The sequence below is a fragment of the Schistocerca piceifrons genome, chromosome X (assembly GCF_021461385.2).
Source record: "Schistocerca piceifrons isolate TAMUIC-IGC-003096 chromosome X, iqSchPice1.1, whole genome shotgun sequence".
Lineage (NCBI taxonomy): Eukaryota > Metazoa > Arthropoda > Insecta > Orthoptera > Acrididae > Schistocerca > Schistocerca piceifrons.
In genome coordinates this window covers 121,845,405-121,873,398 of record NC_060149.1, presented here as the reverse complement: position 1 = coordinate 121,873,398, position 27,994 = coordinate 121,845,405, and the positions used below count along the sequence as shown (strand labels likewise).

The 27,994-nt window shown below is 45.5% G+C and overlaps 1 protein-coding gene across 2 annotated transcripts in view; it reads left to right on the top strand.

The window, feature by feature from the left end:
- The window catches only part of LOC124721690 (MAM and LDL-receptor class A domain-containing protein 1-like), a 1,116,850-nt gene that overhangs the window by 387,947 nt on the left and 700,909 nt on the right, over positions 1–27,994 (top strand). The gene's annotated exons all lie outside the window — the stretch shown is intronic.

Below are 27,994 nucleotides of genomic sequence, written 5' to 3'. Positions count from 1 at the left end.
AAGAGAGTCCAGAAATCTGAATGACCACAAGGACGAAGCACTAATGAAGATGTCATAGCTAGGTGGCTCCGAGCGCGATTGGGCTGAGCGCTGCCACCTGCCTCCCTACATTGCAGTGGCAGAGGGCGCTCGTGGTACAGAGCAGCTGCAGGTGTAGCTTATTGGATGTGTGCCATTGGGCCCGCCCAATCCCGTGCGACCGCTATCGGCGCCTTACGGAGGAAACTTGTTGTTCCGCTACCAACATTGATGCCTGTGGGTTGGTACCGATATGGATCCATAATTTACATAAAACATAATGGTTGCTGGTGCCTGCTTTAAGCAAACACTTGACACTTGAGTTCAACAGACAATCAGATACCTTAGCTGATGGGCTTTTACATCATTAGGGTCTGTCAAAATATGAATTTCTTAACGGTAAGGTTTCTCTCTCTCTTTCTCCCCCTCTCTTCAACACACACACACACACACACACACACACAAACACACACACACACACACACACACACACACACACACACACATACACACGTTGTTGTTGTTGTTGTTGTTGTCATCTTCAGTCCTGAGACTGGTTTGATGCAGCTCTCCATGCTACTCTATCCTGTGCAAGCTTCTTCATCTCCCAGTACTTACCGTAACCTACATGCTTCTGAATCTGCTTAGTGTATTCATCTCTTGGTCCCCTTCTACCATTTTTACCTTCCACGCTGCCCTCCAATGCTAAATTTGTGATCCCCTGATGCCTCAGAACATGTCCTACCAACCGGTCCCTTCTTCTTGTCAAGTTGTGCCACAAACTCCTCCCCAATTCTACTCAATACCTCATGAATAGTTATGTGATCTACCCATCTAATCTTCATCATTCTTCTGTAGCACCACATTTCGAAAGCTTCTATTCTCTTCTTGTCCAAACTATTTATCGTCCATGTTTCACTTCCATACATGGCTACACTCCATACAAATACTTTCAGAAATGACTTCCTGACACTTAAATCTATACTCGATGTTAACAAATTTCTCTTCTTCAGAAACGCTTTCCTTGCCATTGCCAGTCTACATTTTATATCCTCTCTACTTCGACCATCGTCAGTTATTTTGCTCCCCAAATAGCAAAACTCCTTTACTACTTTAAGTATCTCATTTCCTAATCTAATTCCCTCAGCATCACCCGACTTAATTCGACTACATTCCATTATCCTCGTTTTTTTTATGTTCATCTTATACCCTCCTTTCAAGACACTGTCCATTCCGTTCAACTGCTCTTCCAAGTCCTTTGCTGTCTCTGACAGAATTACAATGTCATCGGGGAACCTCAAAGTTTTTATTTCTTCTCCATGGATTTTAATACCTACTCCGAACTTTTCGTTTGTTTCCTTTACTGCTTCCTCAGTATACAGATTGAATAACATCTGGGAGAGGCTACAACCCTGTCTCACTCCCTTCCCAGCCACTGCTTCCCTTTCATGCCCTTCGACTCTTGTAACTTCCATCTGGTTTCTGTACAAATTGTAAATAGCCTTTCGCTCCCTGTATTTTACCTCTGCCACCTTTAGAATTTGAAAGAGAGTATTCTAGTCAACATTGTCAAAAGCTTTCTCTAAGTCTACAAATGCTAGAAATATAGGTTTGCTTTTCCTTAATCTTTCTTCTAAGGTGAGTCGTAAGGTCAGTATTGCCTCACGTGTTCCAATATTTCTACGGAATCCAAACTGATCTTCCCCGAGGTCGGCTTCTACCAGTCTTTCCATTCGTCTGTAAAGGATTCTTGTAATTATTTTGCATCTGTGACTTATTAAACTGATAGTTCGGTAATTTTCACATCTGTCAACACCTGCTTTCTTTGGGATTGGAATTATTATATTCTTCTTGCAGTCTGAGGGTATTTCGCCTGTTTCATACATCTTGCTCACCAGATGGTAGAGTTTTATCAGGACTGGCTCTCCCTAGGCTGTCAGTAGTTCTAATGGAATGTTGTCTACTCCCGGGGCCTTATTTCGACTCACACACACATACACACAGACACTTCGAATTCATACAGACACCACATAGAAGATAGAAAAGGAACTAGAAGAACTGCAACACGCACCACATACACATATAGCTGGCAAAACGTTTTCTCCGTCAGCCTAATGCAAAACACGGAAAACTCAACTGAACGAGAATTACGATCTGAAATGGAGATCAGATCAGGAATGCTTGTGAAACACAACACATACGTGAAGGCAACGCAATATAAGTTCTACGAGAATAGAACAAGGTACGAAAACCGACGAACTGAAGGCTCGTTCGTTTCTCAAAACATATGTCCCTCGTGACACAAAGCCAGACCAAGAAAAAACATAAATATTTCGAAAATTCGGTAGGAACTACCTACATAAGTACATTTGCGCGAAATAATTGCAAGATGAAACAGATTCCGAGTACCAAATGTTCACCTAAACAACGACGAACAAGTGGGATTGAACAAACAAGGGCACAAACACTAACGGATAGAAATTACGGAATACTGACAAAACTAACGAATGAGAGGACTACATAACATAAGAAACACAAGCACACGCACATTCACACTGGGAAATTCGAATTCTAATTGGGACCAAGCAGAGCTCGCGCATCACTCTCCCACATTTCTAAATTTTGGTCGAACAATGTTATTGCCAGTAAACTCCAACAATTACAAAAACTCTACCACTTCACATTCTGAATTAAATAATCTGAATAATTATAAAAGTTTGAAGCTGGAAACTACATGAGATAAAACTTCAATTGAGCTAAATCCTACACAGACTCAGCTACTATACTCAATACTGCAAATGAAGTGCCATAAGCAACCTGTCCGTTCACAATACAATGACCGAGTGACTACTCGCTCTGACCAAATCGGAATCCACACACAAGTAGCGGAAACTGGCAGAGAAAACCCCTACCGCACTTTGCCGACTTAAGGACAATAGCCTTCGACCAGAAGGGAACGAAACCTCTTTGCCACTCTCTAACTTTACGCCAAAATTGGCTAAGTTGCCACAGTGGCAGACATTATGAAAACTCAATATACATACACGTTCACTCACTCTGTCATTCTAAGATTGAAGGAATGGGAAAGAAGGATAATGGTACGGTATACATACATTGTAATTAAGTGTGTGGAAGATATAGGAAGAATAGATATGTAATAAATCAATACGTGGGTGTAAAACAGGCGTAGAATAAACGTGAATTGAGCTGACTGGCTGACTGGAGCACACAAAGCTCCCGACTCTTTTCCCTGGCGTGTTTACTGAATGCACCGAAAGTATAAGATGCTAAAGGACATGTGAAGTTACGTTAAATTTTATTGAAACGTTATGGGGGGGGGGGGGCTGGGTCTAATATAAAGACCCTTCAATATGTTCTATTCACTGGAGTGTATCTATTTTCTGTTTATCATGTACTTTTCAAGCAACCATCGTCTGAAACCTTGGATAAACTTGTGAATAACTCTATATATTGAGCCACTGCTTCAGAGATAATAACCGTTATTAAGCGCTTCGTCCTATGATCAACTTTCTGGACGGTGAACCCGTGATCAGAAAAGATTTCCATACTTTATGAACATCAGAATGCTGAGCACCTGCTTCGAATCTGATACATGCAGATAACCAAGGGCTGTAATGGATAGTACTATCAGCAGAGGTATGATGTAGCCAGTCGTACCACGTACACATCGATGGTTCTCTGGACCATTCGGAGCAGAGCGCTCTGTTCCCGGTGGGAGATAAAGTTTCGCTGTTTCGTTCAACACTGCCGAAGCGCTACTGTTCATGCACCTTTATCTGAGGCGAGGGAGTCTTTGTTCAGGTGTCTCTTGGAACGGACGTATGCAGTCACGACGCACAAAAAATTTATGCAACGTTTGAAGATATTAATCATATATCAGTTTGGAAGTTTCCCGTTGAATGGTAGGTCAACTAAACAAAACCAAACTCCGTCCGAAGAAGCCTTGGAAGAACCAAAGGTACCGACCGATCGCCGTGTCATCCTCCATCGATAGGAATCACTGGATGTGGTCAGCACACTACTCTCTGCCCTGTTGTCAGTTTTCGTGATCAGAGCCGCTGCTTATCGGTCAAGTAGTTGCTCGATTGACCTCAAAAGCCTGACTGCACCCTGCTTGACAACAGCCCTTGGCATACCCGAACGATCGCCTATCAAAATGCAAGTCCGAGAGCGTTTAATTTCGGTGATCTGACGGGAACCGGTGTTAGCTCTGCGGCAAAGCCTTTGGCGGTAGGTCAGCATTAAGTCATTAATCGATTTGTTCGCGTAGGGTGCTCGTAGCTACACACGAAATCAGCAGACAAATGAGTATCTTCATTCTTAGTCAGTAGCATCCGTTGGTGGGCTACGTTGTTATCTGAAAGATTATTAAGGCTCCGTGAACCGTTATAGCTTGATAGTTTAATTTGGAAATGCAATATAGGAACGGCAAATTTCAGTGTGAACGTGGAGGTATATATAAATGCTAATATGGGCATGGTTGGATCCAATAATTGTTAAGAAGGGTGTTACGAACTCACTAAAAGAAGTGAATAGTATGAACTGCTACCCTTTCAAAGCTACCTTCTCACTTATAACGAGGAACTTTTACATTCGTTAAGAAAAGTGTCATGTTTCATACGAAGTGTGTTCTCTCTGTTTGCCATCCCATACCCATTACCGATCGTCGCAAATAATATTGTTCCAATTAAGAATCAGCAAAATATAGCTGGAGGGAGTTACATGGTGTGTGCTTGAAGTTAGATGTGTAAATGTTTCCTCGATGGCTCTCTTTGGTATTTACGTAAGTCTAAAATCCCGAACTACCGTTCTGCTCTGAATATATGGAAGAATAGCGGTTAAGGTCAAAAACCATCGACTACTGTTTACTTTAACCTGTGAATTTATACGGGACTACGCCCCTGGTTTTTATGCGGTGAACCATTAATCCTTTTGAAAGTTCTCTATATGAGCCATTTCATAAATTTTGCTAAAATTTACTGGATTTTCCAAGACTTAAGCACCTCATACTTTAGGTGCATTTAATAAATCATGACTGGAGAATGGGTCAGCAGCTGAGTGATTTATTACAGCCTCAATTCCACACGTTCCCTGACGTCATATTTCTTCTACGTACGTGTTACATGTATATATGTCGATGTACTAAGTATCTATGCCCCACTACCCCCCCCCCCCTCTACCCCGCAACTGATCATGATGTTTTAATGATGTACTCTTATCCTTCTTTCTCATTCCTACCCTCTTATAATGACATAATGAGTGAATGCGTCTAGATATTGTGTTTCCACCTCGCATAGAATCAGGTGGCGGGTAAACTTCTTATCTGCTATTGTGGCTGTTTAGCTAGTTTTGTGTAGACTCACACAGAGGCAAATAAGTTTTGCTCCTGTTGTGGTTAAGTTGGCAGTGTGCGGAAAGAGTTTTCTCTGACGACATTTGATGTGTGACGACCCCTATCTGGTTGGGGTGCTCTTCATTGGTTCCTGGAATTTGGAAGAGATAAATTGTTCGTGGAAGCACGTTTTCAGTAGTGAATACGGTAGCGTAGTTTGTGTGAGCTTCAGCCTAATTGGGGTCTTAACGCACTCCTCTCGCAGCTTCCGACTTCAGTTATCATACATAATATTTCATTCAGAATATAAAGTGATAAAGTTTTCCTGTATGACTGGTAGTTCCTTTGTTCAACCAGAACTTGGGAATGTGGGAGAGTGGTGTGCTAGCTATCCTTGATTTCAATGAATATTCGTGTTTCCCAGAGAGAACGTATGTGTGCTTGCGTTTCTTATATTAAATGCTCTTCTATTTCGTTTGTTTAATCTATATTCGGTAATTTCTATCCATAGTACGAATGCCTTTGTTTGTTCAATCCCACGTATTCGTCGTTAATTTGGAGAACCTTCAGTTCTTGTAATCTGTTTCATCCTGCAATTATTCCGCAGTAATTGACTTACGTGGTTAATTTCTTCCACGGAGTAACCGACATTTCGAGATGTTTTTTTTTTTTAATTTTTTCTTGGTCTGGTTTTCTGTGGCCGGGGTCACGTGTTTGCAAAACGAACGAGGATTCACGTCATCGATTCTGTTCTATACAGTTTGGGCTTAAATTTGCGAATTGTAAATTACTCTGCTGTCTGTTAGACATTTTATATCACTGGGTAAGAGGTCAAAAATTTTTTTGCAGCGTTGTGCACCCGTTTCTGTGCTAAAGACAACCTTAATGTTGACTAATGAATGTCGTTTTTTCTTCTAGCATTGTAATTATGCACCTCATTGTTCCTTTTGAACTGTAGTAGATTATTTACAACAAACTTCATGAGGGAATAATATGCTGTAAAGCAGTAGTCAGAATGTCCAACTCCTTAAACAGAGTTCTACAAGATGATCGCGGGTGAGCACCAAATATTATTCTTAAACCACGTTTTTGGGCAATGAAGACCTTCTTTCTTAAAGAAGAGTTACCCCACAAAACTATTCCATACGTCATTACTGAATGAAAATAAGCAAAATATGTCAACTTACTGATTTCTCTCTCCCCAAAATTTGCTATGAATCTAAGTGCAAAAGATGGGTGAACTAAGTTGTTTTAGGAAATCCAATATGTGCTTTTTCAGGTTTAATTTCTTATCAATATAGACACCTAAGAATGTTGAAATTTCCACTCTATGTATTATTTCATCACCACGTGTTACACTTATCACTGGTGTAGTGCCCCTGGAGGTGCAGAGCTGAATATGACGCGTCTTTGTGAAATTTAGGGTGAGACTATTCGCAGAAAACCAGTCAATGATGTTCACCATTTCTTCCATTTCTGCATGTATACTGGGAGTGACTACAATACTGGTGTCATCTGGAAAAAGAACTAATTTTACTTCTTGTACATTAGATGGCAGATCACTTACATAAATGAGAAACAGTAGTGGACTTAAGATTGAGCCTTGGGGAACCCCATAGGTGATTTCTCCCCACACTACCTGCATTTGCGTGTTTTGTCTTACGCGCATTCTCAATCTGATTTACATTACGGATTGTAATTCTCTCTCATTTCCACGACATAATTTTTCCGTATTATGCATTAGGCCGGTGGAGCAAACCTCGTGATTCTTCTAGTTTCATTTCTTCCTTCTGCTTGGTGATAGTGTAAACGAGAGTTGTGTTTGTGATTCCTTACTTGCTACGTCTGAAACTGGTCTCACTATTTGACAGATTTGTGTCAGAGATCTGAAGATCGATTTTATCTTGTGTCTTTTCACCACGCGACTTATCTTGCCCAACACGGAACGGCAGTAAAGTAATTAAGTTATTTTTCCTGCTCCTCGTCGGTGGTGTGATACTTGCTTGAAATCACTTCATTTATCTGATGAACGTAACAGCTGTTGTTTCTGAAGTCTCCGCGAGACTCTACATTCTTACAGAGTAGAACATGATTGTTTTGGTGGTCCACGTATTATTTTATGGGTGGGCATAATGAACTGACCTCCACATCTTTGAACACGGTATACTCACAGGTCAACGTTATTTTGGCACTACACTTCTTTCCCAATAGGCGTCTTTTCAGAGGGTTCGTTTCATGCTGGCTTCATTTTTCCGGATGGTAATGTGCGACCGTTCTACACTACTGCCCATTAAAATTGCTACACCACGAAGATGGCCTGCTACAGATGCGAAATTTCACCACAGGAAGAAGATGCTGTGATATGCAAATGATTAGCTTTTCAGAGCATTCACACAAGGTTGGCACCGGTGGCGACACCTACAACGTGCTGACATGAGGAAAGTTTCCAACCGATTTCTCATACACAAACAGCAGTTGACCGGTGCCGCCTGGTGAAACGTTGTTGCAATGCCTCGTGTAAGGAGGAGAAATGCGTACCATCACGTTTCCGACTTTGATAAAGGTCGGATTGTAGCCTATCGCGATTGCGGTTTATCGTATCGCAACATTGCTGTTGCGTTGGTCGAGATCCAATGACTATTAGCAGAATATGGAATCGGTGGGTTCAGGAGGGTAGTACGGAACGCAGTGCTGGATCCCAACGGCCTCGTATCACTAGAGTCGAGATGACAGGCATCTTATCCGCATGGCTCTAACGGATCGTGCAGCCACGTCTTGATCCCTGAGTCAACAGATGGGGACGTTTGCAAGACAACTACCATCTGCAAGAACAGTTCGACGACGTTTGCAGCAACATGGACTATCAGCTCGGAGACCATGGCTGCGGTTACTCTTGACGCTGCATCACAGACAGGATCGCCTGCGATGGTGTACTCAACGACGAACCTGGGTGCACGAATGGCATAACGTCATTTTCTCGGGTGAATCCAAGTTCTGTTTACAACATCATGATGGTCGCATCCGTGTTTAGCGACATCCCGGTGAACGCACATTGGAAGCGTGTATTCGTCATTGTCATACTGGCGTATCACCCCGCATGGTGGTACGGGGTGCCATTGGTTACACGTCTCGGACACCTCTTGCTCGCATTGAAGGCACTTTGAACAGTGGTCATTACATTTCAGATGTGTTACGACCCGTGGCTCTACCCTTCATTCGATCCCTGCGAAACCCTACATTCCAGCAGGATAATGCACGACCGCGTGTTGCAGGTCCTGTACGGGCCTTTCTGGACACAGAAAATGTTCGACTGCTGTCCTGGCCAGTTCATTCTCTAGATCTCTCACCAACTGAAAACGTCTGGTCAATGGTGGCCGAGCAACTGGCTCGTCACAATACGCCAGCCACTACTCTTGATGAACTGTGGTATCGTGTTGAAGCTGCATGGGCAGCTGTACCTTTACACACCATCCAAGCTCTGTTTGACTCAATGCCCAGGCGTATCAAGGCCGTTATTACGGTCAGAGGTGGTTGTTCTGGGTACTGATTTCTCAGGATCTATGCACCCAAATTGCGTGAAAATGTAATAACATGTCAGCTCTAGTATAATATATTTGTCCAATGAATGGCCAATAGTGTAACAACGCAGGAGGAGGAGCTCTTGGAACGAGAAGATATTCGGCTAATGCACTGTCCTGCCCATTCCCCCGACTTCAATCCAACCGAGCAGGTGTGGATGTGTTGGGTAGGAGTACTGCTGCACGTTCACATTAACCAACGACCATTCAGCAGTTCTATTCCACGCTGTTGGAGGAGTCGAATACCCTGCCACAAGAACGCTTTACGAACCTTGTGGCCAACACGAGAGCCCGTTGCAGAAAATGTACACTCCTGGAAATGGAAAAAAGAACACATTGACACCGGTGTGTCAGACCCACCATACTTGCTCCAGACACTGCGAGAGGGCTGTACAAGCAATGATCACACGCACGGCACAGCGGACACACGAGGAACCGCGGTGTTGGCCGTCGAATGGCGCTAGCTGCGCAGCATTTGTGCACCGCCGCCGTCAGTGTCAGCCAGTTTGCCGTGGCATACGGAGCTCCATCGCAGTCTTTAACACTGGTAGCATGCCGCGACAGCGTGGACGTGAACCGTATGTGCAGTTGACGGACTTTGAGCGAGGGCGTATAGTGGGCATGCGGGAGGCCGGGTGGACGTACCGCCGAATTGCTCAACACGTGGGGCGTGAGGTCTCCACAGTACATCGATGTTGTCGCCAGTGGTCGGCGGAAGGTGCACGTGCCCGTCGACCTGGGACCGGACCGCAGCGACGCACGGATGCACGCCCAGACCGTAGGATCCTACGCAGTGCCGTAGGGGACCGCACCGCCACTTCCCAGCAAATTAGGGGCACTGTTGCTCCTGGGGTATCGGCGAGGACCATTCGCAACCGTCTCCATGAAGCTGGGCTACGGTCCCGCACACCGGTAGGCCGTCTTCCGCTCACGCCCCAACATCATGCAGCCCGCCTCCAGTGGTGTCGCGACAGGCGTGAATGGAGGGACGAATGGAGACCTGTCGTCTTCAGCGATGAGAGTCGCTTCTGCCTTGGTGCCAATGATGGTCGTATGCGTGTTTGGCGCCGTGCAGGTGAGCGCCACAATCAGGACTGCATACGACCGAGGCACACAGGGCCAACACCCGGCATCATGGTGTGGGGAGCGATCTCCTACACTGGCCGTACACCACTGGTGATCGTCGAGGGGACACTGAATAGTGCACGGTACATCCAAACCGTCATCGAACCCATCGTTCTACCATTCCTAGACCGGCAAGGGAACTTGCTGTTCCAACAGGACAATGCACGTCCGCATGTATCCTGTGCCACCCAACGTGCTCTAGAAGGTGTAAGTCAACTACCCTGGCCAGCAAGATCTCCGGATCTGTCCCCCATTGAGCATGTTTGGGACTGGATGAAGCGTCGTCTCACGCGGTCTGCACGTCCAGCACGAACGCTGGTCCAACTGAGGCGCCAGGTGGAAATGGCATGGCAAGCCGTTCCACAGGACTACATCCAGCATCTCTACGATCGTCTCCATGGGAGAATAGCAGCCTGCATTGCTGCGAAAGGTGGATATACACTGTACTAGTGCCGACATTGTGCATGCTCTGTTGCCTGTGTCTATGTGTCTGTGGTTCCTTCAGTGTGATCATGTGATGTATCTGACCCCAGGAATGTGTCAATAAAGTTTCCCCTTCCTGGGACAATGAATTCACGGTGTTCTTATTTCAATTTCCAGGAGTGTATTGCCGCCTATAGTGATAACTCACACTTTATGTACCATGTCATTCCAGATTAACATCAACTCACAATGTCCAATGTCAAAGGCAACTATTCATCACGACCATTACCACGTGATTTGCACTACTAGTGCCGCTCTTATGCGACTGGCACGAAATCTGAATAGATATCATCTTTCAGATGTACGAACACGCCTACCAGCTTTCGTTTCTGTCGCGCAACTTCTCGTCGGTGTTGCGATTTCTTTTCGTCAGTGTATTTGCACAAGGGAAGGCGCTGTAGGGTGTATGCTATGGAACAAGGATGGGTATGTGTGAGACGAATTACAAGCAGGAACAGTGAGATTCAGTTAACTCGTACATAACATTTATCTCATCACATATAGTTAGAGAATAAGTACACATTTATATGAAGAAATAATGGTTCCCGGTGCCTGTCTTTAAAAAAATCACACAATGACAACAAATAATCTGATAAAATTTGGCGAGACTTCTGCCATGGCTCGCACTAACGGCTTCTTGGAATGTGTAATTAATGAAGCCATTGAAATAAAAATCATCGATAACACCCTAGATAGTGACGGTGCCTGCAGCTCCGCGCGGCATCTGATCCAGTGATAGCGCGGTTTAAGCGGGCACACCGAACGCCGAGTCAAAGTATGCCAGTACATGACTATAAAGCGAGAACCAGTGACATCAAAGTCGACAGCTGACGTATACTCGCACTCCTGGCCAAGAACTGCTTCGCCGAAAGTTTGTGTAATTTTTATCAATTGAGGAGGCTGGAAACCCGAGTACTTTTATTCAGTTTCCGATTCTGTTCCTGGGATCATTACGTGTTCCCACCTCTCGCCATACGAGGCTACGTCCACAATCACTACGTGGACTGAGTCATCTCTCATTCGATAAGAGCACGCAGCCCACTCCTCGTTGGCCCCGTCGCTATACTCTTGGCACCATCGTAAATAGTAACGATGATGTTCGGGTGTCAACGAAACACAAATAACTGGTCGTTGGTCAAAGATTCTACCACCATGCAGTCGCCGTTACAATGTGAAGCGTGAAACTGTGTGCCTTGCAGTCTTGTTAGTTTTGGTTGCAACGGTATCTGTTGTTCGATGTGGTTCGCATCTTGCCCGTTGCACATGTAGCGATTATCTGTTGCTATGGTCGACCGTGGCCAACCACCTCCATTTCTTTAGGAAGCAATGCCTGTGGTTCGAAACACTCCCCGTACACGTGAAATAATGCTGTGAGCAATACCAAACTTTTGAGCTAATCTCGTCGCACTTCGTCCTTGTTTGAGTTTCCCGATGATTCCTCACCGTGTGAATTCATCCAGATGTTGCCTCCGAGCCATGTCGTAACGAAGAAGACAACCACTGTGCATCGCAACTGCTCATTGATTGACACACACTGTCATTTCCAGTTCCTTCAACTACCTGGTTTTGCGGGGCCAGCCACATTTGGCGCTAGAGTCACGCTGATCTCTCGCCATGTGAAGCCCACCTTTCTGTGCACAGTGGGAGGCCTGTGGCAACATCCTCCCGCGCTTTCATTCATCTACACCGAACTATTAATATATCACGTTATTTTATCTATATCGTCCATAAGTTTGCAGACCAGATTTTTATTTCATGTTTTTTTTTAAGAGTTAGAGCCTCTCCATGCCTTCACCGGCGTGATGGCCAACGCAAAAGATCTATTGCCATCTCTGCGTAAGGGTTAGTTTTCACTAAAGTGAGGTCTCGCAGGCTGTGAGTACTGCGATGTTTGCGCACGTCTGGTTAAGGTTAACCTATAACAAACGCCCATCTGGAAACACATTGGGTCGAAAGTTGAATGAAGGGTAGCGGTTTGAAGGGCAGACGGGGGAGAAAGTGCTAAGGCGAGAGCCAAGGGGGAAAGACCTGCGCGATAGTTGGGTAGGGTAGTAAGAGATGTAGCGGTTTTCCTGCTACCTGCAACAGGTCATGCAAGGGTAGGCTTTGTTAGTAGTGGGTATCATGCAGGCGGATACGTTTGAGGTTGTGCGGTGCCAGCCAACCGGAGTGGCCGTGCGATTCTAGGCGCTACAGTCTTGAACCGAGTGACCACTACGGTCGCAGGTTCGAATCCTGCCTCGGGTATGGATGTGTGTGATGTCCTTAGGTTCGTTAGGTTTAATTAGTTCTAAGTTCTAGGGGACTGATGACCACAGAAGTTAAGTCGCATAGTGCTCAGTGCCATTTGAACCATTTCTTGTGAGGTTCCGTTACTCAGTGCCTGCTGCTCGGTGCTGGTGCTGACTTCTCGGTCAGCGTCAGCATATCTGCAAAAGTTAGGTACATCATCGTTTAGTGTCATATATCGGATTCACAGAGTACGATAGTGCTGGCGGCTTGTTTGTGCGTTAGTGTGCAAACTTGTCGGTTACCCTGTTTTAGCCTGTTGGTCGGCTTTAATAGCAGCTGGCATATGAAATCAATGATGCTGATTTGCAGGGGCTTGCCAATGTTGTCCTTTGTGTGTGTATGTTAACTCGCCATAGGTGGTTATGCCCTAGATAGTAGTGTCTTCGGCCGCTTATGCTTCCACCTATGCAGAACAGTGTATTACTTGATGAACGTAAGAGCAATGAGGCAAGCATGAAATCTTGCGTGACTGAAATAAAATTGGATATTGGTCCCACGTGTTCTCAAAAGTAGAACATACTAATAAAGACCTTACATTTACAATGTTAAACTTGACTGCAAAATTCAACACTGAAAGATATTTAATGCTGTACAATCTGAATACAACGTAACGCACAATCATGTTAATGCCATCTCTACGTAATTCAGAACGAAGTCAGTTTAATATGCCCAATTCACTATCACAAGGCAAAGCGTCGGTACTATGAAGTAAAATCATCGCGCAGCAAGCGGACGGAAAGTGTGTCTTTGTCTGCCAGGCACAGGGCCTCGTGAACTGATTCTGCTGCCAAGTTTCCCTGTTGGATGAGCCCCATCAAACCTCAGACCACTTGCTGAGACATAACTTACAGTTTATATCCAGATAGACTATCACAAATATACACTACTGGCCATTAAAATTGCTACACCAAGAACATGACGTGCTACAGACGCGAAATTGAACCGACAGGGAGAAGATGCTGTGATATGCAAATGATTAGCTTTTCAGAGCATTCACAAAAAGTTGGCGCCGGTGACGACGCATACAACGTGCTGACATTAGGAAAGTTTCCAACCGATTTCTCATACACAAACAGCAGTTGACCGGCACTGCCTCGTGAAACGTTCTTGTGATGCCTCGTGTAAGGAGGAGAAATGCGTACCATCACGTCTGATAAAAGTCGGATTGTAGCCTATCGCGATTGCGGTTTATCGTATCGTGACATTGCTGCTCGCGTTGGTCGAGATCCAATGACTGTTAGCGGAATACGAAATCGGTGGATTCAGGAGGGTAATACGGAACGCAGTGCTGGATCCCAACGGCCTCGTATCGCTAGCAGTCGAGATGACAGACATCTTATCCGCATGGCTCTAACGAATCGTGCAGCCACGTCTCGATCCCTGAGTCAGCAGATGGGCACGTTTGCAAGACAACAACCATGTGCACGAACAGTTCGACGACGTTTGCAGCAGCATGGACTATCAGCTCGGAGGCCATGGCTGCGGTTACCCTTGACGCTGTATCACAGACAGGAGCGCCTGCGATGGTGTACTCAACGACGAACCTGGGTGCACGAATGGCATAACGTCATTTTTTCGGGTGAATCCAAGTTCTGTTTACAACATCATGATGGTCGCATCCGTGTTTAGCGACATCCCGGTGAACGCACATTGGAAGCGTGTATTCGTCATCGCCATACTGGCGTATCACCCCGCATGATGGTACGGGGTGCCATTGGTTACAGGTCTCGGTCACCTCTTGCTCGCATTGACGGCACTTTGAACAGTGGACATTACATTTCAGATGTGTTACGACCCGTGGCTCTACCCTTCATTCGATCAATGCGAAACCCTACATTTCAGCAGGATAATGCACGACCGCATGTTGCAGGTCCTGTACAGACCTTTCTGGATACAGAAAATGTTCGACTGCTGCCCTGGCCAGCACATTCTCCAGATCTCTCACCAATTGAGACGGCCGAAGTGGCCGTGCGGTTCTAAGCGCTGCAGTCTGGAACCGCGGGACCACTACGGTCGCAGGTTCGAATCCTGCCTCGGGCATGGATGGGTGTGATGTCCTTAGGTTAGTTAGGTTTAACTAGTTCTAAGTTTTAGGGGACTAATGACCTCAGAATTTGAGTCCCATAGTTCTCAGAGCCAGCCAGCCAGTCACCAATTGAAAACGTCTGGTCAATGGTGGGCGAGCAACTGGCTCGTCACAATACGCCAGTCACTACTCTTGATGAACTGTGGTATCGTGTTGAAGCTGCATGGGCAGCTGTACCAGTCCACGCCATCCAGGCTCTGTTTGACTCAATGCCCAGGCTTATAAAGGCCGTTATTACGGCCAGAGGTTGTTGCTCCGGGTACTGATTTCTCAGGATCTATGCACCCAAATTGCCTGAAAATGTAATCACATGTCAGTTCTAGTATAATATATTTGTCCAATGAATACCAGCTTATCATCTGCATTTCTTCTTGGTGTAGAAATTTTAATGGCCAGTAGTGTTGCTTTCAGCTATTAAGGCCTTCGTCAATACATACACACTCACACAATCACATCTCTCACATACATGACTGCAGTCTTAGGCAACTGAGGCCACACTGCGAGCAGCATCACCAGTGCACGATGGGAGTGGCGACCGGATGAGGGTGAGGAGGAGACTGGGGAAGGGAGGGGGAGGGGTAGTAGGGTAGAGGTGGCGGACAGTGGTGTGCTGTTGAAGACCACGAAGGGACGAGGTGGAAAGAGGGTAAGGCAGCTACACTATGTGACCTAAAGTATCCGGACACCTGGCTCAATATGACTTACAAGTTCTTGGCATCTACCCATCGGTAACACTGGAATTCAATATGGTATGTGCCCATCCTTAGCCTTGATGACAGCTTCCACTCTAACGGGCATACGTTGAATCAGGTGCTGGAAGGTTTTTAGGGGAATGTCAGCCCATTCTTCATGGAGTTCTGCACTGAGGAGAGGTATCGACATCGATCGGTGCGTCATGGCACGAAGTCAGCGCTCCAAAACGTCCCATAGGTGTGCTATTGGATTCAGGTCAGGACTCTGTGCAAGCCAATCCATTAAAGGGATGTTATCGTCGTGTAACCACCTTGCCACAGGCCGTGCATTGTGAACAGGTGCTCAATCGTGCTGAAAGATGCAATCGTCATCCCCGAATTGCTCTTCAACAGTGGGAAGCAAAAAGGTGCTTAAAACATTACTGTAGGCCTGTGCTGTGATAGTACCATGCAAACAAGAATGGATGCTAGCCCCCTTCATGAAAAACACGACCACACCGCAACACCAAAGCCTCCGAATTTTACTGTTGGCAGTACACACGCTGGCAGAAGACGTTCACCGGGAATTCACCATACCTACACCCTGCCATCGGGTCGCCACATTGTGAATCGTAATTCGTCACTCCACGCAACGTTTTTCAACTGCTCAATCGTCCAATGTTCACGCTCCTTATACCAAGCGAGGAGTCGTTTGGCAATAACCGGCGTGATGGGTGGCTTATGAGCAGCCGCTTGAGCATGAAATCCAAGTTTTCTCACCTCTCGCCTAACTGTGATAGTATTTGCAGTGGATCCTGATGCAGTTTGGAATTCCTGTGTGGTGTCCTGGATACATGTCTGCCTATTACACATTGCGACCTCTTCAACAGTCGGCAGTCTCTGTAAGTCAACAGACGAATTCGGCCTGTACTCTTTTGTGCTGTACGTGTCCATTCACGTTTCCACTTCACTTATCACGCCGGAAATAGTGGATCTAGGGATGTTTAGGAGTGTGAAAATCTCGCGTACAGATGTGTGACACAAGTGACCCCCAATCACCTGACCACGTTCGAAGTCCGTGAGTTCCGCAGAGGGCCCCATACTGGTCTCTTACGATTTCTAATGTCTTCTGAGGTCGCTGGTATGGAGTAACTGGCAGTAGGTGACAGCACAATGCACCTAATATGAAAAATGTATGTTTTTGGGGGTGTCTGTATACTTTTGATTACATAATGTATATGCAGTTGGGAGGTTAGACGATGGGCAGCGGAGAGATGGGAAGGGGGCGGAGGGGATAGCGGAAAAGGAGAGAAGTAAAAGTACTGGGTGCGATGGAGGAATGAGGGCTGTGTAGTCTGGAATGGGAACAGAGAAGGGGCTGGATGGAAGAGGACAATGACTACAGCGTCTCCGCTATATGTTGAGTAGCAACTTTCCTTTTCACAATATTGCTGCATTCCATCCCAGATTTTCCATTGTTTGAGTTTCCATCCAGAGATGTGCTATCCCAGCAGACGCATAAATGACGACAGACCACTGGGGAAGACACGTGTCTATCGACGCACTTAGGAATACGGTGCATGAAAATCCCCCTTCGCAGCGAAGCGAACTCGCAAAAGCGAACGAGAATTCTCTCTCGCGTACACGGTAGGTGCGTCGTGTTCGGTCATGCGCGGGTCGCATTCGCAAGTGCTCCCTTGTGATCCGGTCGTTGTCGGTTTCAGAGCGAACCGTCAAAGGAAGTTCGCGTGCACTCCTCTTCGGCACTAGCTCCGCTGTGATAAACAGAGCGCACCCGCCTTGTCGCAGTATTAGTCGCACACAGTAATGTTGCACGTGGGAGAGCGATCGCTTCGGTCGGGCTGATCGCGAGCCAGCGAGTGTCGGGGGTTACGGAGTGTAGGAAGGACGGCACGTGTACAAGTATGCAATGGCAACTGCAGTAACGTTGGTGATTAATTGTTAAGTGGACGGTCCATGCCGGCTGGAGTGGCCGAGCAGTTCTAGGCGCTAAAGTCTGGAACCGCGCGACCGCTATGATCGCAGGTTCGACTCCTGCCTCGGGCATGGATGTGTGAGATGTCCTTAGGTTAGTTCTGTTTAAGTAGTTCTAAGTTCTAGGGGACTGATGACCTCAGAAGCCATTTGAACTGTTTTTGACGGTCCATCACGCAAGTCGTAAACGCCGAGTGCTTCATCTGCCGTATCTCTTTCACTGGAATCCGTTCCAGTTTATCTGCCGTGTAAATTTCCCTATCAGTGTCATAATCATGTGCTGCAGATTCGTCTTCGCTCTCCAGACCAACAGTGATGACTATATTCTCTACTGCGCGTTCCATTAACCCATCTCCGCGCCAATATTCATTTTTAATTCTATTTACATGCTCGAAGTCTTTTAACTAATCATTTTAGTTAATCTTATACAAAGACTGTTTGATTATTTGTTTAAGGGTTCTTAAGTTAATGGACTAACCTTTTTTCGGCAATGTTCTCTTTCATTGTATCCCAGATTATCTCTATAGGATTCAAAACACAGTGGTATACTGGGATGCACAAAACAGTATATCCCTTACGCTTTAAAACTGCATCTGCTTTAAAAACATGCTCTGGCTTATTACAACGCAGTAGTTGTAAACGCTCATTACTTGTTAAGCTCGGTTCAAAACCGATTTTGCTCTGAATGAGCCATTCAGTTATACCGTTTTTCAGAGTTGCAGTAATGGGATCAGTATTTGTCTAAACAGCGTGATACGGGCAGTTATCAAGAATAACAATATTACCAGTTGGGATGTTAGGAATCACTTTCTCTGCTAACCATTTGTGAAAATAATCCCCATTCATAGAATAGTAATAATTTTGGGGCTTTGATTTCGAATCATATAATAACTCTGCTTCCTCTATAAAACCCGTTTCTGCTCCAGCGTGGACAGCAAAAGCTGCCAGTAGTCATTACACATGGAATTTCTTCGATCTCCCTGCACTTTTTCATGGTACACCGCGTATGCGCCAACGTTTCATTCGTGAATATTAGAGGTTTATTTGGCCACTTTTCATTATTTCTAATTGCTCTCAAGTACTCCACGCACTTCGCCAAAATGTCAGAACTTTCTGTTAGGATGTTAATATTACTATTACACTTTTCGAAACGAAATAACACCTCTTTCAAAATTTCACGAAATGTTCTCCTTCCACCCTGAAAATTTATCTCAGTTTTCTAAAATATAAGCAGCTATCTCAATGTTGAGATTTCCTGCTTTTGCTCACAACACACCAAAAATTTTCTTTGCACAAATGCTTTGTCGAAGTCAACTGGAAGAATTAGTTTTCTAGAATGTTATTGTTTTCTACGAGTTTTAATTGTTTCCCGATTTCTTCCGCTTTCTTAAAGTCTTTCAGAATGTATTTTACCTTTCTTTCTGACTTCCTTGCACTTTTTCCGTCTGCAAATTTAATTTCTGTAGAGGTTTCATTATCTGCATCTGCTTTTTTCTTCCGGGAAAAATTGTATTACTTTGCATATACGCCATTTTTCATATAAATGTGTCCACTTTCACGTCATCGACCCTGGTTTTACATTTTAAAGGTGTTCATTACTATGAATAACACCACTCTTCACTTCTGACGATATTTCACTAGGACGCGTTGAACCACCTGATAGTATATTCAGAGCTGATCTGAAAGCATTGGCACTGCGATGCGTTTTCCTTAGTCACCACTATACTTGTTTATTGTAAGGTCACCGCGCGTTTCCCATAACGGCCACAGGAGGCCAAGTGCAATAGTATCATTGTTCGGTAGCAGACTGTATCTTCCTCGCGAACTGTTTGTTGTTGTTTACTGACAGTGATTTTCGTAGTGACGGAATGGCTGGATGATAGCGTACGTCTGTTGATAGACGAGTTCAAATATGGTTCAAATTGCTCTGAGCACTATGGGACTTAACATCTGAGGTCATCTGTCCCCTATAGCTTAGAACTACTTAAACCTAACTAACCTAAGGACATCACGCACGTCCATGCCCGAGGCAGGATTCGAACCTGCGACCGTAGCAGTCGCGCGGTTCCGGACTGAAGCGCCTAGAACCGCTCGGCCACGCGGCCGGCGATAGACGATTATGGACACTACAGGTGCTTGTGGGACCATAGAGATCCAAATTAGCATGCTTAATGAAAAAACTGATGCTTCGAAAGAAATTACTGAAGTGCTGAAAGTGCTAACAGAGTAACTCAAGAAGAAAAGGAACTCCCTTCTGTATTCTTTCAGGCTAGATATGTATAAAGAACGTATAGCCCTGCAAAAGGATGGAGTGGAAAAATATAATTGCAAGTGATTTGCCTTCAAATCGTTGTCATTACATCTTGATAAATACAATGCCGAAAAAAATTAGTACACCTGGAAACACGACGTCGATATGGATCCGATGACGGAACATGCCACCTGGGGTACAGTAGATGTACTGATAATCGTTTCAACATCGTCCGCCTATAGATAGGGTAGTGGCATAGCTACCAGAGTGCCATCTGTGTTTTCCCTTTAATAGGGAATGCTCACAGGCGGACGGCTCAGTGTGCAAACGTGTGAAGCAAGCACGCAACCATTTCACAGAGATGCACTCGTGCTTCCTACGGCCAACAGAGCGAGTTTGAAATGGGTCAAATAGTGGCCTTCAGAGTGGTGCACTGGTCGTTCCAGGGACATGCCACACAAGTTGGACACGCTGGGTCAGCTGTGCAACGATGTTGGTATCTGTGGTCTCGTGAACATTCTCACACCCAGAGGTGAGGTTCTGCACGTACACGCTGTACAGACGCCCGCTAGGATCGTTGGATTCTACGGACAGCAGTGGCACATCGCACAGCTACCTCAGCACACATAAGAGGGCTTGTGAGCGCTGACCTGTTAACACGAACTCTTGCAGGCCGGTTATTATCAGTGAGACTATTGGCACGCACAACTATAGCCCGTCTTCCACTCACGCCACAACATCGACGTGCATGGTTCGACTTGTGCCGTCAGAGGATCACATGGAAGAGGAAATGGCGCGCCGTGGTCTTTAGTTATGAAAACAGATTCTGCCTCCACCCAAGTGATGGTCGTTTACGCTTACGACATAGACCTACTGCGTGCTGTCTTGAAGAGTGCATTCGTCCGAGACACACTGGCTCCATCCCTGGCTTTATGGGGTGCGATAAGCAACAACTCTCGTTCATCTTTGCTGTTTCTGGAGGGGACGGTAACTAATTCTCGGTACGCGCAGAATGTTTTTAAATTCGTTCTTTTATCGTTCTTGCAACAAGAAGGTGGTGTGTTGTTCCAACAGGATAACGGTCGCCCACACACTGCCCGTAAATTCAACGTGCTCTGCAAGACATGTAGCAACTCCCTTGACCAGCACGATCCCCGAACTTGTCTCTAATCGAGCACATGTGAGGAATAACTCGTGTGACTCGTCAGCCAGTAATTCTTACGGATCTACGTCAACAGGTCGAGCAGGCGTGGCATTACTTATCCCAGGACAGTATTCGCCATCTGTATGTTCGAGTGGATGCCAGAGTCAGAGCCTGTATTCCTGCCACTGGAGGCTACACCATGTACTAATATGGGTGTTTCAGCACGGTTCGATACCTGGTACCTCACAACCGCTTGTGCTATTGATCTGTAAGTGTAGTCATTTCATGTATTCCATATGCGCTGTTACAACAATACCCTGATCAGTCAAGACATTATGACCATCGATATAGATCCTCCCAGGCGAAAGCAACATCACCCGGCGAGGAATGACTGCTAGTCAGACACACGCACGGTACATGTAGTATTAGTGAGTGTGCCGTCCATGGGTAGAAGGTAGAAGACGCACGATCTATCTGAGTTTGAGTAAGGGCAGATTGTAATGACCCGGAGGCTCGGCATGACTATTCCGGAAACTGCACGACTTGCCGGGTGTTCGAGGAGTGCTGTGGTTAGTGTCTTCAACACGTGGTCGAAAAAAAAGGAGAAACCACGTCCAGTCGTCGTGGGCTTGGGTGACCACCCCTCATTCTAGATTTCAGACATCGTAGTCTGGGCAAACTGGTAAAACAGACAGGCGCCGAACTGTGGTGGAACTAATGTTGGGCAGAGTAGGTGTACCTGAAGACATAATGCACTGAACGCTCGTAACGATGGGCCTCCGCAGCTGACGATCCATGCGTGTGCCAATGTTAACTCCATGTCATAGGCAAGTACGACTGAAATGGACACGTGACCATCGGCACTAGATGTTGCCGCAGTGAAAGAGCGTTGCATGGTCTCTTCATCGTACTGATGGGAGGGTGCCAATGCGTTGTCTTTCAGGGGAACAGCTCCTTGACACCTGTATTGCGGGACGGAGACAAGCTTGAGGCGGTTCCATTACGCTCTTGGGAACACTAACGTGGGAATTTATGGGACCAGTGGAGCTCGTACAAGGCACCATGACAGCCGAAAGTATCGTACACTGGCTGCAGACCACGTACAGCCCTTCACGACGATCATCTTTCCGAACGGCAGTGGACTTTTCTGCAAGATAATGCTCCATGTCACAAGGCCAGGATAGAGGAGTTCCGTTTGATGTACTAGCTGCCCAACTCGCCAGATCTGAAATCGATCGAACGGATCTGGGATATCCGCGTGGGATTAGCCGAGCGGCCTAAAGCGCTGCAGTGATGGACTGTGCGGCTGGTCCCGGCGGAGGTTCGAGTCCTCCCTCGGGCATGGGTGTGTGTGCTTGTCCTCTGGATAATTTAGGTTAAGTAGTGTGTAGGCTTAGGGACTTAGGGACCTTAGCAGTTAAGTCCCATAAGATTTCACACACATTTGAACATTTTTTTTTGTATCTGGGATATAATTGAATGTGGCGACAGAGATCGTCGAACCCTCGCCGTAATTTACGGGAATTAGGTAACTTGTGTGTGCAGATGTGGTGCCAGCTTCCACCAATGACCTACCAAGGCCTCATTGCTTCCTTGCCACAATGCAAAAAATGGTTGAAATGGTTATGAGTACTATGGGACTTAACATCTGTGTTTATCAGTCCCCTAGAACTTAGAACAACTTAAACCTAACTAACCTAAGGACATCACACACATCCATGCCCGAGGAAGGGTTCGAACCTGCGACCGTAGCGGTCGCGCGGTTCCAGACTGTAGTAGCGCCTAGAACCGATCGGCCACTCTAGCCGGGCACTACAATGCGTCGCTGCTGTACATACCAGCTATTACGTAGGTGCCCATACTGTTCTGACTGACCAGTGTAAATCATGAATGAACTGGAAACCTCTAAAAGGTTGCACTACTTTTTTTCCGGCAGTGTATGAAAAGCAGATTTTCAGTAAAGTCAAAACCATGTAGTAACTATATTTTGCATTTATTTAATTCACTGAAAGCTGCGCAAACGGTTCTGGGCTTAACAATATTTATCCTGCCATTCGATCCGGACATAATCCGATTCAAAACATGGTGCAGGTTCATTTCTTATTTCAACAGGAAATCTTTTTCCAAGAAGATATGGGTAATTTCAACTGCACTTTTAAAGAACTGTCTAGTGGTATGTTCCTCTTCCCCTTCACATCTACAAGTACTGGATAACTAACGAATAATGTGGCGCCCAAGCGCCCTAGTTTCATTTTTGTTACGTTTACCTTTGATTTGTTTCACGTGATTGAAATCGTGAAAACAAAAGTCATCAAAATAGAGAGATAACGTACATTAGCATGAAATGGGCAGACAAATGCAAACCGAACAGCCGCAAAAGGGAATCATGGTACAGTTCCATTCCAAAGTAATCACCACACACTTTAACACATTTATCCCTCTGGAAGACGAGACAATCAGTTCCGGTTTCGTAGACCGTGGTCGGCCGCTGACGGATCCACAACTGCACCCACCCTTGCACTTCATCGTCTGACTGCAACCGATGTCCACGCATGTGAAACACGCGAAAATGACACAGTGAAGGATCCGGGTTCTACAGAGGATGTTGCAGTGTTTCAGAAGCAAATCAATGAAGCGCAGCCTTCGTCCGATAGGCAGTGGGGGGCTGGTGTTATTGTGCAACAGAATGATTCCTTCCGACAGCATTCCTTAGCGTTTTGACTTGAAGGTGCGTCGTAATTTCTGCCAAGTGTCTTCATAGCACTACCAATTGATTGTGATTCCACGCTCTGGGAACTCGACGTTCATTGGCTCCATGTAGTCGAAGAAGAAGGCAGTCACCGGAACTCTCGTAAATAGCTTTGGAGCTCTTTTGTGAGAGAGATGTGGGATGTTTCCTCTGTTGGCTTAGCCGTTTGCCCTGGGGTTGTCGGAATGCTGCCGGGCAGGATTATCCTGTTACACGATAACCCCCGCCCCCACACTGCCAATCGGACGAAGGCTACGTCAACGATATGGTTGGGAAACACTGTAACATCCTCTGTATATCTCGGATAGTTGACCATGTGATTTTCACTTCTTTGGAGACCTTAAGAAAGATTTGCATGGGCGTCGGTTTCAGTCGGACGAGGAAGTGGAAGAGTGTGTGCGGTTGTGAATTCGTGAGACGGGCATGGATGTCTGTAATGTCCTTAGGTTAGTTAGGTTTAAGTAGTTCTAAGTTCTAGGGGACTGATGACCTCAGAAGTTAAGTCCCATGGTGCTCAGAGCCATTTGAACCTCTTTTTTTTTTTTTAATTCGTGAGAGGCTAACCTCATTCTACAAAGCAGGAATTGATGGTCGCGTCTCCCAGAGGGATAAATGGTCCCGTTGCGGCGGGTTTTCGGTTTTCTTTTGACTGTCTCTCATAAAATAAAAATATACGAAAGACCAGATCATTTTACAATTATATTGAGAAGTTTAAATACAGAAACGGCATAAGTGAAAATTGTTTTCCTTGTGATAGTGATGTGTGCTATCCAACAAACTGTAAAGGCCAATGCATGAAATAGACTATAAGGCTGTTCTTTGGTATATTTTTACAGTACACGTTTTTATTGACAGTATGTTCCTTGCATTCACTTTAATTACCAACAGCGTGTTTTCCATACAAAATAAACCAAGCTATATGTTCCTACACTCCATCACGCTGTACGAAATATAAGTTAAGTAACTTTATCGCGATAACGTTTTAGCGCCATAAAACAAAACAAATCGTATGCTTATTCTTCTGTTCGCTCCAGTGTAAATGCTTATTCGCAGGTGCAAATAAATGATGGTGCGCATAAGCGAAACCCTGAAGATTTCTTGTGCACGTCCATTCACCTGTGTTCGCTTCGGTGTACAGGTCGCTAAAAGTGTCTGACAATAGAGGCCTTTCAAGAAGCCATTGGGGACTAGGCCATTAGAAGGGAGCAGGTGTTCCGGATTGATAAAGAAATCGGCGGTATCATTTTCAAAGGAAACATCCTCGCATTTTCCTGACGGAGTTTAAGGAAAACGTAAATCTGGATAGTCGAACACAGATCTGATGTGCTCAAGAATGTGGGTCCCAGGCCTTAGCACTGCACCGCCTCGCTCAGTTCTGAAAAATTCATTCACCCTCTACGTAGAGATGAGATATACTAACTGCGACGCCTCTGCATTTTGTGTATATTACTACCACAGTAGAGTTATATAAGGGGAGATCAAAAAGTTTCTGCTCGAAGGTCGTACAGTCCAGAATCGGCAATCAGGAAAAATCGCCGTGAGCACTGAGGCAACCATCCCACCGACGCACCAGATTGAAGATACTCGATTGCTAAAACACCGTGTCCCGCAATGTGAAGAGGCCCTTAACGGCGGACTGTACATCCCCCGCCGACAGGAATCGTCGACCCTTCGGCGCCCTTTTTGAGGGCCGAAGACGTGTCAATCGCATGTGGAGAGATTAGGACCATAGGGCGGGCGCTGGAGTGTCTACATCTACATCTGCATCTACATGATTACTCTGCAATTCACGTTTAAGTTCTTAGCAGATGGTTCATCGAACCACAATCATACTATCTCTCTACCATTCCACTCCCGAACAGCGCGCGGGAAAAACGAACACCTAAACCTTTCTGTTCGAGCTCTGATTTCTCTTATTTTATTTTGATGATCATTCCTACCTATGTAGGTTGGGCTCAGCAAAATATTTTCGCATTCGGAAGAGAAAGTTGGTGACTGAAATTTCGTAAATAGATCTCGCCGCGACGAAAAACGTCTTTGCTTTAATGACTTCCATCCCAACTCGCGTATCATATCTGCCACACTCTCTTCCCTATTACGTGATAATACAAAACGAGCTGCCCTTTTTTGCACCCTTTCGATGTCCTCAGTCAATCCCACCTGGTAAGGATCCCACACCCCGCAGCAATATTCTAACAGAGGGCGAACGAGTGTAGTGTAAGCTGTCTCTTTAGTGGACTTGTTGCATCTTCTAAGTGTCCTGCCAATGAAACGCAACCTTTGGCTCGCCTTCCCCACAATATTATCTATGTGGTCTTTCCAATTGAAGTTGTTCGTAATTTTAACACCCAGGTACTTAATTGAATTGACAGCCTCGAGAATTGTACTATTTATCATGTAATCGAATTCCAACGGACTTCTTTAGGAACTCATGTGGATCACCTCACACTTTCGTAATTTAGCGTCAACTGCCACCTGCCACGCCATACAGAAATTTTTTCTAAATCGCTTTGCAACTGATACTGGTCTTCGGATGACCTTACTAGACGGTAAATTACAGCATCATCCGCGAACAACCTAAGTGAACTGCTCAGATTGTCACCCAGGTCATCTATATAGATCAGGAACAGCAGAGGTCCCAGGACGCTTCCCTGTGGAACACCTGATATTACTTCAGTTTTACTCGATGATTTGCCGTCTATTACTACGAACTGCGACCTCCCTGACAGGAAATCACGAATCCAGTCGCACAACTGAGACGATACCCCATAGACCCGCAGCTTGATTAGAAGTCGCTTGTGAGGAACGGTGTCAAAAGCTTTCCGGAAATCTAGAAATACGGAATCAACTTGAGATCCCCTGTCGATAGCGGCCATTACTCCCGTAACTACTGCATTTTTGAGCAGCACCCCTTGCCGAACCATTCCGCAACGCTGGATTCCGGCAGACATGTTGCCCCATACACATCCTTCATTCTAAAAGTAAGTCTGTCGGTGTTGGTGCTATGACGGCCAACAAAAGGGTAACAGCACGTTGTTCCTGTTCGGACGCATTTGGTCATAACGTCGCCACAGTTCATTTTTCCGCATTTACTGCACTGACCTCGCAAAGACACGAATACCACACTAATCCCTTCCCTACACGTCGGTGCTTGTTTACCAGCATCGAAGTGGTGCTACGTTGCATATACCCTGCAGTAACGCACTCCAACGGAACCTTTTTGATCGTCCCTTATTCAAAATCTGAATGGGGGACTCCATATGGTTCCCAAGTTGTGCAGCGACCGTAAACCATAAAATTACCAAATAAGCAGCAACAAGTCGCAAGATCAAGTTTTCTTTACTTAATTTTGCATATCGATTTCAACTGATTAACAGCCATCATCGGTGCTTTCAACGTGTATGCATATCGATTTCAACCGAAATCGATATGCAAAATTAAATAAAGAAAACATGATCTTGCGACTGGTTGCTGCTTATTTGGTAACCTTATACAAAAGCTATCACTCACCTGCCACGTCAAGTGTTTCATCTACATCTACATCTACATCCATACTCCGCAAGTCACGTGACGGTGTGTGGCGGAGGGTACCTTGAGTACCTCTATCGGTTCTCCCTTCTATTCCAGTCTCGTATTGTTCGCGGAAAGAAGGATTGTCGGTATGCTTCTGTGTGGGCTCTAATCTCTCTGATTTTATCCTCATGGTCTCTTCGCGAGATATACGTAGGAGGGAGCAATATACTGCTTGACTCTTCGGTGAAGATATGTTCTCGAAACTTTAACAAAAGCCCGTACCGAGCTACTAAGCGTCTCTCCTGCAGAGCCTTCCACTGGAGTTTATCTATCATCTCCGTAACGCTTTCGCGATTACTAAATGATCCTGTAACGAAGCGCGCTGCTCTCCGTTGGATCTTCTCTATATCTTCTATCAACCCTATCTGGTACGGATCCCACACTGCTGAGCAGTATTCAAGCAGTGGGCGAACAAGCGTACTGTAACATACTTCGTTTGTTTTCGGATTGCATTTCCTTAGGATTCTTCCAATGAATCTCAGTCTGGCATCTGCTTTACCGACGATCAACTTTATATGATCATTCCATTTTAAATCACTTCTAATGCGTACTCCCAGATAATTTATGGAATTAACTGCTTCCAGTTGCTGACCTGCTATATTGTAGCTAAATGATAAGGGATATATCTTTCTATGTATTCGCAGCACATTACACTTGTCTACATTGAGATTCAATT